Source organism: Curcuma longa, chromosome 13 (genome assembly GCF_044706935.1).
Source record: "Curcuma longa cultivar G26 ecotype Majalengka, Jawa Barat chromosome 13, ITB_CL_G26_1.1, whole genome shotgun sequence".
In the NCBI taxonomy this organism is placed as follows: Eukaryota; Viridiplantae; Streptophyta; class Magnoliopsida; order Zingiberales; family Zingiberaceae; genus Curcuma; species Curcuma longa.
Genome location: NC_133873.1, coordinates 8,099,487 through 8,111,661, shown reverse-complemented (window position 1 = coordinate 8,111,661; position 12,175 = coordinate 8,099,487). Strand labels below are relative to the sequence as shown.

Genomic DNA, 12,175 nt, shown 5'->3' with positions numbered 1-12,175 from the left:
TAAAAATTATATATTTTTTTTAAAAAAATATTTTAATTTAATTTTAAAATTTTTATTCAGTTAAATTAAATAAGACAGATCTTAAATTTGTAAATCAAAAAATTTTAAATAATGCGATGAGCATGGATCGGACACACGACCTTCAAATAATTTGACGCTCTCCTAACTTAAACTATCCCGCTATGATAAATTAACTTGTAAATAACTTTGATATCAATTTAATACTTGATTGAAAATAGCGATTCCTGGCGAAGCCTAACAAAGGTGAGTTGGTTACAAACAAGCAGAAGAGGGTAGCCACAAGATTAAGGGTTTGAATCCTGGCGAAGCCAGGCAATTTTAATTATGTTTAAATTGATTTATTTACCTTATCAAATTTATTGAAGTTTATTTATTAAAAAATTTATTCAAATAAACTAACAAAATTAGACAAGCAAGCAAGTAGGATTTAAATTATGGAATTCAAATAAATTTTAATAAATTTAAATTGTATTTTTATTTTTAATGCAGTATAAATAATTTATAATTTATTATTGTAAAAATTTATAGGGTATTATATTTCGTATATTTGAAATTCAAATTTATGCATATTATATCAAAATAAGTATTTGTGTATATAGACCTTTAAGCTGAATAAAAGCTTAGTTAAACTGAATTAATCCATCGAATTTAAATTCAGTTTGATTATTTTAAAATTTTATACTTAAAAAATAAATCAATTATTTCAATTTTAAAATTTTTAATTCGATTAAAATGAAATCCTAAGCAGCTAAGAAATCTCATAATAGAAGGACATTCATACTGATTGAAATTAACGATTCGAATAAATTGCCAAACTAGACAAGCAGAGGAGCCAAAAGATTAAGAGGATTCATGTTTAAATTTATTTATATTTGTCAAATTTATTTAGTAAAAATTTGAGTGACCTTAATTTCTTTATAAAACGTAGTATTATACTTATAACTTAAATAAAACAATCATTTAATAAATACAAATTATATTTTTATTTTTTAATGCATATAAATAATTTATAAATTATTAATGATAAAATTTTACTAGTATTATATTTTATATATTTGAATTCCAAATTTAATTAAATAAAATAGATCTTAGATCATTAAATCAAAAATATTTAATAATGCCATGAGCGTGGATCGAACACCAAATCTTTAGTTTTTCACACTGACTCTCTAACAATTGAACCGTCCCCACTAAGGCAATTTAAGTTTTAAAACTGTTTTATGTTATTTTAATATTTGAAATTAAATTCAAAAATCTTGAATAATGCGGTGAGCGTGGATCGAACACGCGACCTTCAGATCTTCAGTCTGACGCTCTCCCAACTGAGCTATCCCCGCTGATGTGTTTTATCTTTTAATCAATATTTATACCTATTTAATATTTGAGCAAGAGAAATTTTAGGTATGTTTGAATTTATTTATTTTTATAAAATTTATTTAAGTTTACTTATTAAAAATTTAACCGAGCTTAATTTCTTTATAAAACTTACTATTACCCTTGAAATTTAAATAAACCAATCATTTAATAAATAAAAATTATTTTTAAAAGTTTAATACAGTATAATTTATTTTTGTAAAAGTCAATAGAGTACTATAATTTATATATTTAAATTCTAAATTTATCCAAATAAAAAAAATTTGTCTCTCTATAATTCGTGGACCTCTAGTTAAAAATGAGAAAAAAATTAGATTAAACTGATATTTTTATAAAAGTTCTTTTAAAAGTTTAAAAACACATTTTAATATTTCTCTTGAAATTTTATTTTTTACTCCATCTTTCTTCTCTTTAGTTATCAATTTTTATACTCTTATTATTATGTATACGCTCTTTTTTTATATAATTCGTCAATGTTACTGCCAACTAAATGTTTTGGCTACATAAATTTGAGTTATAATTTATCCAAGTTAATTGATTATTAAAAAATTTAAATAATGGAAACTAAAATGTATATTAACTAATATTATAATAATTTATCTTAATATTTTATTGACCATCTTCTTTAACTTTATTTAGTTGATTAAAATTATTTATTAAATAAATATATTATTTTTTAACAAATTATATTTGAAAATTTAAAATTTTTATTTTTTTCAATTTTACTCTAATTAATGGTCATAACTTCTAGTGGCAAAAAATAATCTTTTACAGTAAATCAATTCAAGTTGATGCGGTATATATGCTTATGTGGCTTTTCTTTCATTGGATTGGATTTCTTCTCAAGTTCTTAATTAAAAACTAGTGTTACTTTTGAAAAATAACAAAAGCTTACTATGCATAAAACTCAACATTTAAAACATGGAAATTAATGGAAAGAGTTAAAAATAGAGTATTTGTTTGTTTTATGGGAAATTAAAACTGCATGGGAATTAACAGTATACAATTTGATGTACTTTCTTTTATATCATTCCACTCAAGGGTTCCATGAAACAGTGAGTGAGATCTTGTCTCACATTAAGGTTGCCAAGGATTTGTGGCATGGAGAAATAGTAGCATTTTTTTTTTGTTGTCAAAGTTTTCAATAAGACATAAGGTATCACTACAAGAAATGAACAATATAATTGGATCACAATAAAGGGAAAGTTAACCCAACTGTCGATTTTTTATGTGTTTGTACTTAATGGCCATCACCTTAGCATGTATTGAGTATAAGCCCCCGGGGCATCAAACTCTCCTCACATATGGTCGTAGGGCCGACCGTGTGGGGCCACCTTTTGCAGAAGAGTATAAGTCAAACTCTCCTCACAAATGGTCGTGGGACCGACCGTGTAGGGCCGCTAAGGTGGCGGATCCACCTTTTTGCAGAAGAGTATAAGTCAAACATTTCGACTGTTTGACTGATACTCTTCTGGTCTTTGCATAAGAGTATTCAGTCAAACAGTGGAAATGTCTTATCCCAAATGATAAATATAGAGACGTGTGTTATCTGAGGTTCCGGATTCAAGTCCTTTTAGCAATATATATTTGTTGACTGAGGTGCTATTTCTATTCGAGTCATCTTAGCAACATGTATTTGGTGGATGAGATACTGTTTCGGCAGTAGGCTTTTATCAATATAGTGGTACCGTGCTTCAAAAAAATTCCTTAGGGGGTTTTCTGATATGGTACTGTTTCAACGATGGAGCCGATCACTATAGAAAATTTATTCAATATAATTTTTTATCCCGGGGCATAGCTAAGTTAGTTACGACGGAGCAGATCACTTGCAGAAGAGGACAAGGGTTTGAATCTCGACAAAGCTAAGCAATACCCTTCTCCGTCATGATCAACTGTAGTTTCTCGATTTACCTCCTCATAAATGGTCGTGGGACTGACCGTATGGAACTACTAGGGTGATGGATTTCACCTTTTGTAAAAGTATCAGTGAAACAAAGTTGATATCTTAATCATCATTAAGTTGTGATATCATTGTCATTTAAGGTTGCTATATGCATAATATAATATCGCTTATTGTTTCAGCAATCAAAATAACCTACTGATCTTCTTTGCATTAAGGTTGCAACATCCTTAACCTCCAGTGATTACCGGAACCAACATTTAATAATGATAATATTTACAAACTTACAATGAAATTTTACTTTAAAGATTTCACTGATTAAGACATCATTACTTCGGAGTATGAATTAGTACATTATAAATTTGATATGATGTAGAATTTGAAGGTTTATACACTTGTTAAGTTGTGTGATTGAGAGTGGACCGTCAAAGATTTACATTATATTAACTAGATCGATTCATCTTATTTTGATATTACATGTTTCTATCACCACTAATGAATGAGCTTTTTAATAATGAAACACGTGAAGATGACACCGAGCCTTTTCAACAATAAAACATGTGAAGATGATACTTCACACTAAAATAGAGAATGACTTTGACTTTTTTATTGATTGTTTAACACTATATTGAATAAGATTTTGATAAGAATATAGATGTAGATTCTATTATAGATGAATTTTATATGAACTCTATAATATAATAATTTTTTTATTATATATATATGATTTTGATATGCTAGACACCATCCGTGAACACTACCGTGAGCATCAAGTATAAAAAAAAAATTAATTTTTTTAGATTTAATATTTAGTTTAAAGAAAGTGAAAATATATATAATATTTTTTTGTTAATAATATATAATTTATTACATTAAGTTCAATTCCCCATTCTAATTCCTATATCCGTCCCTGTCGATTCCCGACTCGACTATCCAATAGACTTATGTTCAACATTAATCGATTACTAAAAAAAAATCAGTTAATTTAGTAATCAACTGAGTTAATCAATTTTTTATGGGTTCGACTTGTTCGTTTTCATGACAAAGTTCGATTTGTTCATTTTCGTGGCAAAGTTCAATCAGTTTGGTTTGTCAAAAACATCAATTTATTCAATTTCGATTTAATCAGTTCAGTTATTAACAAATTACGCACTCCTAATTATCACGCTTATGATATTTATCGATTATCAGGTGTCAATCAGGTAGGTTTGGGTTACTTGAAAAAAAAACGGGTCTAGATTGAGTTTGTTAAGTGTATTAGGTTTGTCTTATTTATAGCAGATGATAGTCAATTAGGGTATTGCATTTGTGATATATAAAAAATTGACCTAGTAATTAGTTATTAGGTATCGTGTTTCTGTTAATTACGAACAATTTGAGATGAGTTAATACTTTATAATCAACTATTGAAAATCAAATCTATGTTACTTAAAATAAATTAGGTTCGGATTGAGTTTTTAAAGATATCGGGTCGATCGGTCTTATTTATAGCGGTCGATAAATCGGATATCACATTTGTGATATTTATAAGAATTGACCTAGCAATTGATTTGATCTAGATCGAATACATTTAGAATCGACTATTGGATTTCGGATTTGAGTTACTTAAAAAAGAAATCAGGTTGGAATTGAATTTGTTAAGATATCAGATTTGTATGATTTATAACAATGGCAAACGATTATCGGGTATCACATTTGTGATATCTACAACAATTGGAATCGGTTATCAAGTGTTGGATTTCTAATAATTATGAGTAATTCGAGTTGGGCTAGCAATGGGTTAGCGGGTATCGGGTTAATCTAAAATTAGCTATTACTTAAAAAGACTCGATTAGGGTTGAAGCTAGTTCACTTGAAATGTTTCCTTAAATGGATGTAGCTAACTCTTTGAAAAGGATGTAGGGAGTATCAATATTAATGGTAAGTCTTGATATATTTTATTATTAACAATTATTATAAAATACTATATTTTATTATTATAAAAATAATTTTTAATCTATTTCTTATAATACTCTTAACGGAATATAATATAACACACGATGTTTTAAAGAAAATTATTTTCTGTTTATCCAGATAATTTCTAAAGTAAACTAAACTAAGAAATATTTATTTTCTTCTCTATTTAGATTTGTCACTCAGTATTCCAATTCACCAACTAAACATACAAACGAATTGCGTATAAGTTTACTTATATAGGACTTTATAAATTATTTTTTATATTTTGATGAATTCTGTTTAACTGAATATGAAAATTTAAAATCAAAATCAAACCGAATTAAATGATTTTCTAAGAATAAATAACTGAAATTTTGAAATAATCGAATCGAATTTTAAAATTCAGTCGGTTTGATTGGTTTATTCGATTTAATCAAATTTTTACCCTTACTCAGTAGATCCTATATTTGGTGTGGTGGACTTGAGAATGTCTGACAGACCTAAGTTTTTTCAATGTTTTAAATTTTTAATCGTAAAAATTAATGATTATTTTTTCAATGTTTTTTTTCAAAAATTAATTTCAAAATTTTCTGGGAAAAAAGTTTAAGTTCGACTTAAATTTAGGGAATAAAATAATTTCTTAATTAAATTAAGTGTAAATTAATCATCAAACAAGAAGGTTGTGTATAATAAGTATTTTTTAAATAAACAGTGAACATGTTTTTATTTTATTTTATTTATTAATCAAATGTCTTTTAATGTTTTTATTTTATTATTAAAATACTCAAATATTAAATAGAAAATGATATTTTGTATATGTAAAAAAAAAACTAATTGTAAGTTTTTTATTATTTTTTAATTTTCAACATCACTTGGAGGATAAAAAATACTCAAAAATTTAATTGGACAGTGGATCATTGAGTAGTTAGGGAACTTTAGTCCCACATTGCTTATTTATCATAGATTTGGAAACTTTATTAATCACATGTTAGAACTAGAAGGCACGACCTTACTTGAACAGGATCTGTTCTATAGGCTCGTACAACTGTATCCTTGAGTGTTAAGGAGACAGGCAACCCAATCTGGTGGATGACGTAAGATCTCGAGATCAGAGCATGATTAACGGCTCAGATCCAATGGGATCGGTGGCTGTGGAGGATTGTTCTCAGTAGATCGATGGTCTACTGTGGCGGTCTTGAGATTGTCTGACAGATCCAACTCTTTTTTGATATTAATCAAATGTCTTTCAATATTTTTTTTTATTTTATTATTTAAATTCTTGAATATTAAAAAAATAGGCAATGATATTTTGTATATGTAAAAAGGGAAACTACTCAAATTTTCTCATAATTTATTAATTTTCAATATTTCTTGGAGATTTTAATAAAATGGTTATCATTGACTAGTTAACTTTAGTCCCACATCACCTATTTAAGATAGTTTTGGAGAATTTATTAATCACCTTCTAAATTAAAAAAATATTAGTTTACTTGAACAAGATCTGTTTTATAGATTGGAACAATTGTATTCTTCTGTGTAAAGAAGACAAGCACACAATTTGGTTGATGGCATAATGATTTTTTAAAATTAACTGAACCGAATTAAAAATAAAAAAAATGAATCGTATAAAATATCAAATTTTCTCATAATTTAAATTTTTGATTTCTGAGATTTTAATCGAATGGTTATCATTAACTAGTTAACTTTAGTGCACATCGCCTATTTAAGATAGTTTTGGAGAATTTATTAATCACCTTCTAAATCAAAAAATATGAGTTTACTTGAACAAGATCTGTTCTATAGATTCGAACAATTGTATCTTTCTGTGTAAAGAAGACTTTACACAATTTGGTTGATGAATAATGATTTTTTTCAATTAACTAACTGACTGAATTTTTAAATAAAAATCACCTGAATCGATAAAATATTCAGTTAATTTTATTTTTGACTGAATTAATTTATTTTTTAAATATTATTTAAAATTTATCAATTAAATAGGGATTTATAAGTTTACTTATATATAAATTTATAAATTATTTTTTATATTTTGATTAATTCAGTTTAATCGAATAAAAAATTTTAAAATCGAAATCGAACCGAATTAACTGATTTTTTAAGAAAAATAATAGAATTTTAAAATAACCGAAATAATTTTAAAATTCGATCATTTGATCGGTTTATTCGATTTAATCAAATTTTTGCTCAACTCAGATAGATCCTATATTTTGGGTGGTCTTGAGAATGTCTGACAGATCTAAGTTTTTTCAATGTTTTAAATTTTTAATCGCAAAAATTAATGATTATTTTTGTTCAATGTTTTTTTTTCAAATATTAATTTCAACTTTTTCTGGGGAAAAAAGTTTAAGTTCGACTTAAATTTGAGGAATAAAATAATTTCTTAATTAAATTAGGTGTAAATTAATCATCAAACAAGAAGGTTGTGTATAATAAGTATTTTTTTAAATAAACGCCGAACATGTTTTTATTTTATTTTATTTATTAATCAAATGTCTTTTAATGTTTTTATTTTATTAAAAATACTCAAATATTAAATAGAAAATGATATTTTGTATATGTAAAAAAAAAGAAACTAATTGTAAATTTTTTATTATTTTTTAATTTTTAACATCTCTTGGAGGATAAAAAATATTCAAAAATTTAATTGGACGGTGGATCATTGAGTAGTTAGGGAACTTTAGTCCCACATTGCTTATTTATCATAGATTTGGAAACTTTATTAATCACATGTTAGAACTAAAAGGCACGACCTTACTTGAACAGGATCTGTTCTATAGGCTCGTACAACTGTATCCTTGAGTGTTAAGGAGACAGGCAACCCAATCTGGTGGATGACGTAAGATCTCGAGATCAGAGCATGATTAACGGCTCAGATCCAATGGGATCGGTGGCTGTGGAGGATTGTTCTCAGTAGATCGATGGTCTACTGTGGCGGTCTTGAGATTGTCTGACAGATCCAACTCTTTTTTGATATTAATCAAATGTCTTTCAATGTTTTTTTATTTTATTATTTAAATTCTTGAATATTAAAAAAATAGGCAATGATATTTTGTATATGTAAAAAGGGAAACTACTCAAATTTTCTCATAATTTATTAATTTTCAGTATTTCTTGGAGATTTTAATAAAATGGTTATCATTGACTAGTTAACTTTAGTCCCACATCGCCTATTTAAGATAGTTTTGGAGAATTTATTAATCACCTTCTAAATTCAAAAAATATTAGTTTACTTGAACAAGATCTGTTCTATAGATTCGAACAATTGTATTGTTCTGTGTAAAGAAGACAAGCACACAATTTGGTTGATGGCATAATGATTTTTTTGAATTAACTGAACCGACTGAATTTTTAAATAAAAATAAAAAAACTGAATCGATAAAATATCAGTTAATTCGATTTTTGACTGAATTAATGAAATTTTTTAAATATTATGAAAAATTTATCAATTAAATAGGGATTTATAAGTTTACTTATATATGAATTTATAAATTATTTTTTATATTTTGATTAATTCAGTTTAATCGAATATGAAATTTTAAAATCGAAATCGAACCGAATTAACTGATTTTTTAAGAATAAATAATTGAAATTTTAAAATAACCGAACCGAATTTTAAAATTCGATCAGGTTTATTCGATTTAATCAAATTTTTGCTCAGCCCTACTCAGTAGATCCTATATTTGCTGTGGTGGTCTTGAGAATGTCTAACAGATCTAAGTTTTTTCAATGTTTTAAATTTTTAATCGCAAAAATTAATGATTATTTTTGTTCAATGTTTTTTTTTCAAAAATTAATTTCAACTTTTTCTGGGGAAAAAAGTTTAAGTTCGATTTAAATTTGAGGAATAAAATAATTTCTTAATTAAATTAGGTGTAAATTAATCATCAAACAAGAAGGTTGTGTATAATAAGTATTTTTTTAAATAAACGCCGAACATGTTTTTATTTTATTTTATTTATTAATCAAATGTCTTTTAATGTTTTTATTTTATTATTAAAATACTCAAATATTAAATAGAAAATGATATTTTGTATATGTAAAAAAAAGAAACTAATTGTAAATTTTTTATTATTTTTTAATTTTCAACATCTCTTGGAGGATAAAAAATACTCAAAAATTTAATTGGACGGTGGATCATTGAGTAGTTAGGGAACTTTAGTCCCACATTGCTTATTTATCATAGATTTGGAAACTTTATTAATCACATGTTAGAACTAAAAGGCACGACCTTACTTGAACAGGATCTGTTCTATAGGCTCGTACAACTGTATCCTTGAGTGTTAAGGAGACAGGCAACCCAATCTGGTGGATGACGTAAGATCTCGAGATCAGAGCATGATTAACGGCTCAGATCCAATGGGATCGGTGGCTGTGGAGGATTGTTCTCAGTAGATCGATGGTCTACTGTGGCGGTCTTGAGATTGTCTGACAGATCCAACTCTTTTTTGATATTAATCAAATGTCTTTCAATGTTTTTTTATTTTATTATTTAAATTCTTGAATATTAAAAAAATAGGCAATGATATTTTGTATATGTAAAAAGGGAAACTACTCAAATTTTCTCATAATTTATTAATTTTCAGCATTTCTTGGAGATTTTAATCGAATGGTTATCATTGACTAGTTAACTTTAGTCCCACATCGCCTATTTAAGATAGTTTTGGAGAATTTATTAATCACCTTCTAAATTCAAAAAATATAAGTTTACTTGAACAAGATCTGTTCTATAGATTCGAACAATTGTATCATTCTGTGTAAAGAAGACAAGCACACAATTTGGTTGATGACATAATGATTTTTTTTGAACTAACTGAACTGACTTTATTTTTAAATAAAAATCAAAAAAACTGAATCGATAAAATATCAGTTAATTTGATTTTTGACTGAATTAATGAATTTTTTTAAATATTATGAAAAGTTTGTCAATTAAATAGGGATTTATAAGTTTACTTATATATAAATTTATATATTATTTTTTATATTTTCATTAATTCAGTTTAATCGAATATGAAATTTTAAAATCGAAATCAAACCGAATTAACTGATTTTTTAAGAATAAATAATTAAAATTTTAAAATAACCGAACCGAATTTTAAAATTCGATCAGTTTGATCGGTTTATTCGATTTAATCAAATTTTTACTCAGCCCTACTCAGTAGATCCTATATTTGGTGTGGTGGTCTTGAGAATGTCTAACAAATCTAAGTTTTTTCAATGTTTTAAATTTTTAATCGCAAAAATTAATGATTATTTTTGTTCAATGTTTTTTTTCAAAAATTAATTTCAACTTTTTCTGGGAAAATAGTTTAAGTTCGACTTAAATTTGGGGAATAAAATAATTTCTTAATTAAATTAGGTGTAAATTAATCATCAAACAAGAAGGTTGTGTATAATAAGTATTTTTTTAAATAAACGCCGAACATGTTTTTATTTTATTTTATTTATTAATCAAATATCTTTTAATGTTTTTATTTTTTATTAAAATACTCAAATATTAAATAGAAAATGATATTTTGTATATGTAAAAAAAGAAACTAATTGTAAGTTTTTTATTATTTTTTAATTTTCAACATCTCTTGGAGGATAAAAAATACTCAAAAATTTAATTGGACGGTGGATCATTGAGTAGTTAGGGAACTTTAGTCCCACATTGCTTATTTATCATAGATTTGGAAACTTTATTAATCACATGTTAGAACTAAAAGGCACGACCTTACTTGAACAGGATCTGTTCTATAGGCTCGTACAACTGTATCCTTGAGTGTTAAGGAGACAGGCAACCCAATCTGGTGGATGACGTAAGATCTCGAGATCAGAGCATGATTAACGGCTCAGATCCAATGGGATCGGTGGCTGTGGAGGATTGTTCTCAGTAGATCGATGGTCTACTGTGGCGGTCTTGAGATTGTCTGACAGATCCAACTCTTTTTTGATATTAATCAAATGTCTTTCAATATTTTTTTATTTTATTATTTAAATTCTTGAATATTAAAAAAATAGGCAATGATATTTTGTATATGTAAAAAGGGAAACTACTCAAATTTTCTCATAATTTATTAATTTTCAGTATTTCTTGGAGATTTTAATAAAATGGTTATCATTGACTAGTTAACTTTAGTCCCACATCGCCTATTTAAGATAGTTTTGGAGAATTTATTAATCACCTTCTAAATTCAAAAAATATTAGTTTACTTGAACAAGATCTGTTTTATAGATTCGAACAATTGTATTCTTCTGTGTAAAGAAGACAAGCACACAATTTGGTTGATGGCATAATGATTTTTTTAAATTAACTGAACCGACTGAATTTTTAAATAAAATTAAAAAAATGAATCGATAAAATATCAGTTAATTCGATTTTTGACTGAATTAATGAAATTTTTTTTAATATTATGATGCGGTGAGCGTGGATCGAACACAAACCTTCAGATCGTCAGTTTGACGCTCTCCCAACTGAGCTATCCCTGTTGGTATGCTTTAATTTTTAATAAACATTTATATCAATTTAATAACTTGAACAAGAGAAGGCACCGGATTAAGATAATTCAAATAAATTTTAGGTATGTTTGAATTTATTTATTTTTATAAAATTTATTTAAGTTTATTTATTAAAAATTTAATCGAGCTTAATTTCTTTATAAAACTTACTATTACCCTTGAAATTCAAATAAACCAATCATTTAATAAATAAAAATTATTTTTTAAAGTTTAATACAGTATAATTTATTTTTGTAAAAGTCAATAGAGTATTCTAAATTTATCCAAATAAAAAAAATATTTGTCTCTCTATATATAATTCGTGGACCTCTAGTTAAAAATGAGAAAGAATTAGATTAAACTGATATTTTTTTATAAAAATTCTTTTAAAAGTTTAAAAACACATTTAATATTTCTCTTGAAATTTTATTTTTTACTCCATCTTTCTTC

The 12,175-nt window shown here is 26.0% G+C and overlaps 5 non-coding genes across 5 annotated transcripts; 4 read left to right on the top strand and 1 right to left on the bottom strand.

Moving 5' to 3' along the window:
- Window positions 1–1,285: 1,285 nt before the first annotated feature.
- TRNAF-GAA (transfer RNA phenylalanine (anticodon GAA)) lies at window positions 1,286–1,358 on the bottom strand. The gene has a single exon. It is a non-coding gene; the product is annotated as a tRNA-Phe (tRNA).
- Window positions 1,359–6,233: 4,875 nt separating this feature from the next.
- LOC141844625 (small nucleolar RNA U3) lies at window positions 6,234–6,445 on the top strand. Its single transcript, XR_012603163.1, has one exon. It is a non-coding gene; the product is annotated as a small nucleolar RNA U3 (small nucleolar RNA).
- A 1,548-nt stretch (window positions 6,446–7,993) lies between these two features.
- On the top strand, window positions 7,994–8,205 carry LOC141844624 (small nucleolar RNA U3). Its single transcript, XR_012603162.1, has one exon. It is a non-coding gene; the product is annotated as a small nucleolar RNA U3 (small nucleolar RNA).
- A 1,266-nt stretch (window positions 8,206–9,471) lies between these two features.
- Window positions 9,472–9,683, top strand: LOC141844623 (small nucleolar RNA U3). Its single transcript, XR_012603161.1, has one exon. It is a non-coding gene; the product is annotated as a small nucleolar RNA U3 (small nucleolar RNA).
- A 1,272-nt stretch (window positions 9,684–10,955) lies between these two features.
- Window positions 10,956–11,167, top strand: LOC141844622 (small nucleolar RNA U3). The gene has a single exon (XR_012603160.1). It is a non-coding gene; the product is annotated as a small nucleolar RNA U3 (small nucleolar RNA).
- The last annotated feature ends 1,008 nt before the right edge of the window (window positions 11,168–12,175 follow it).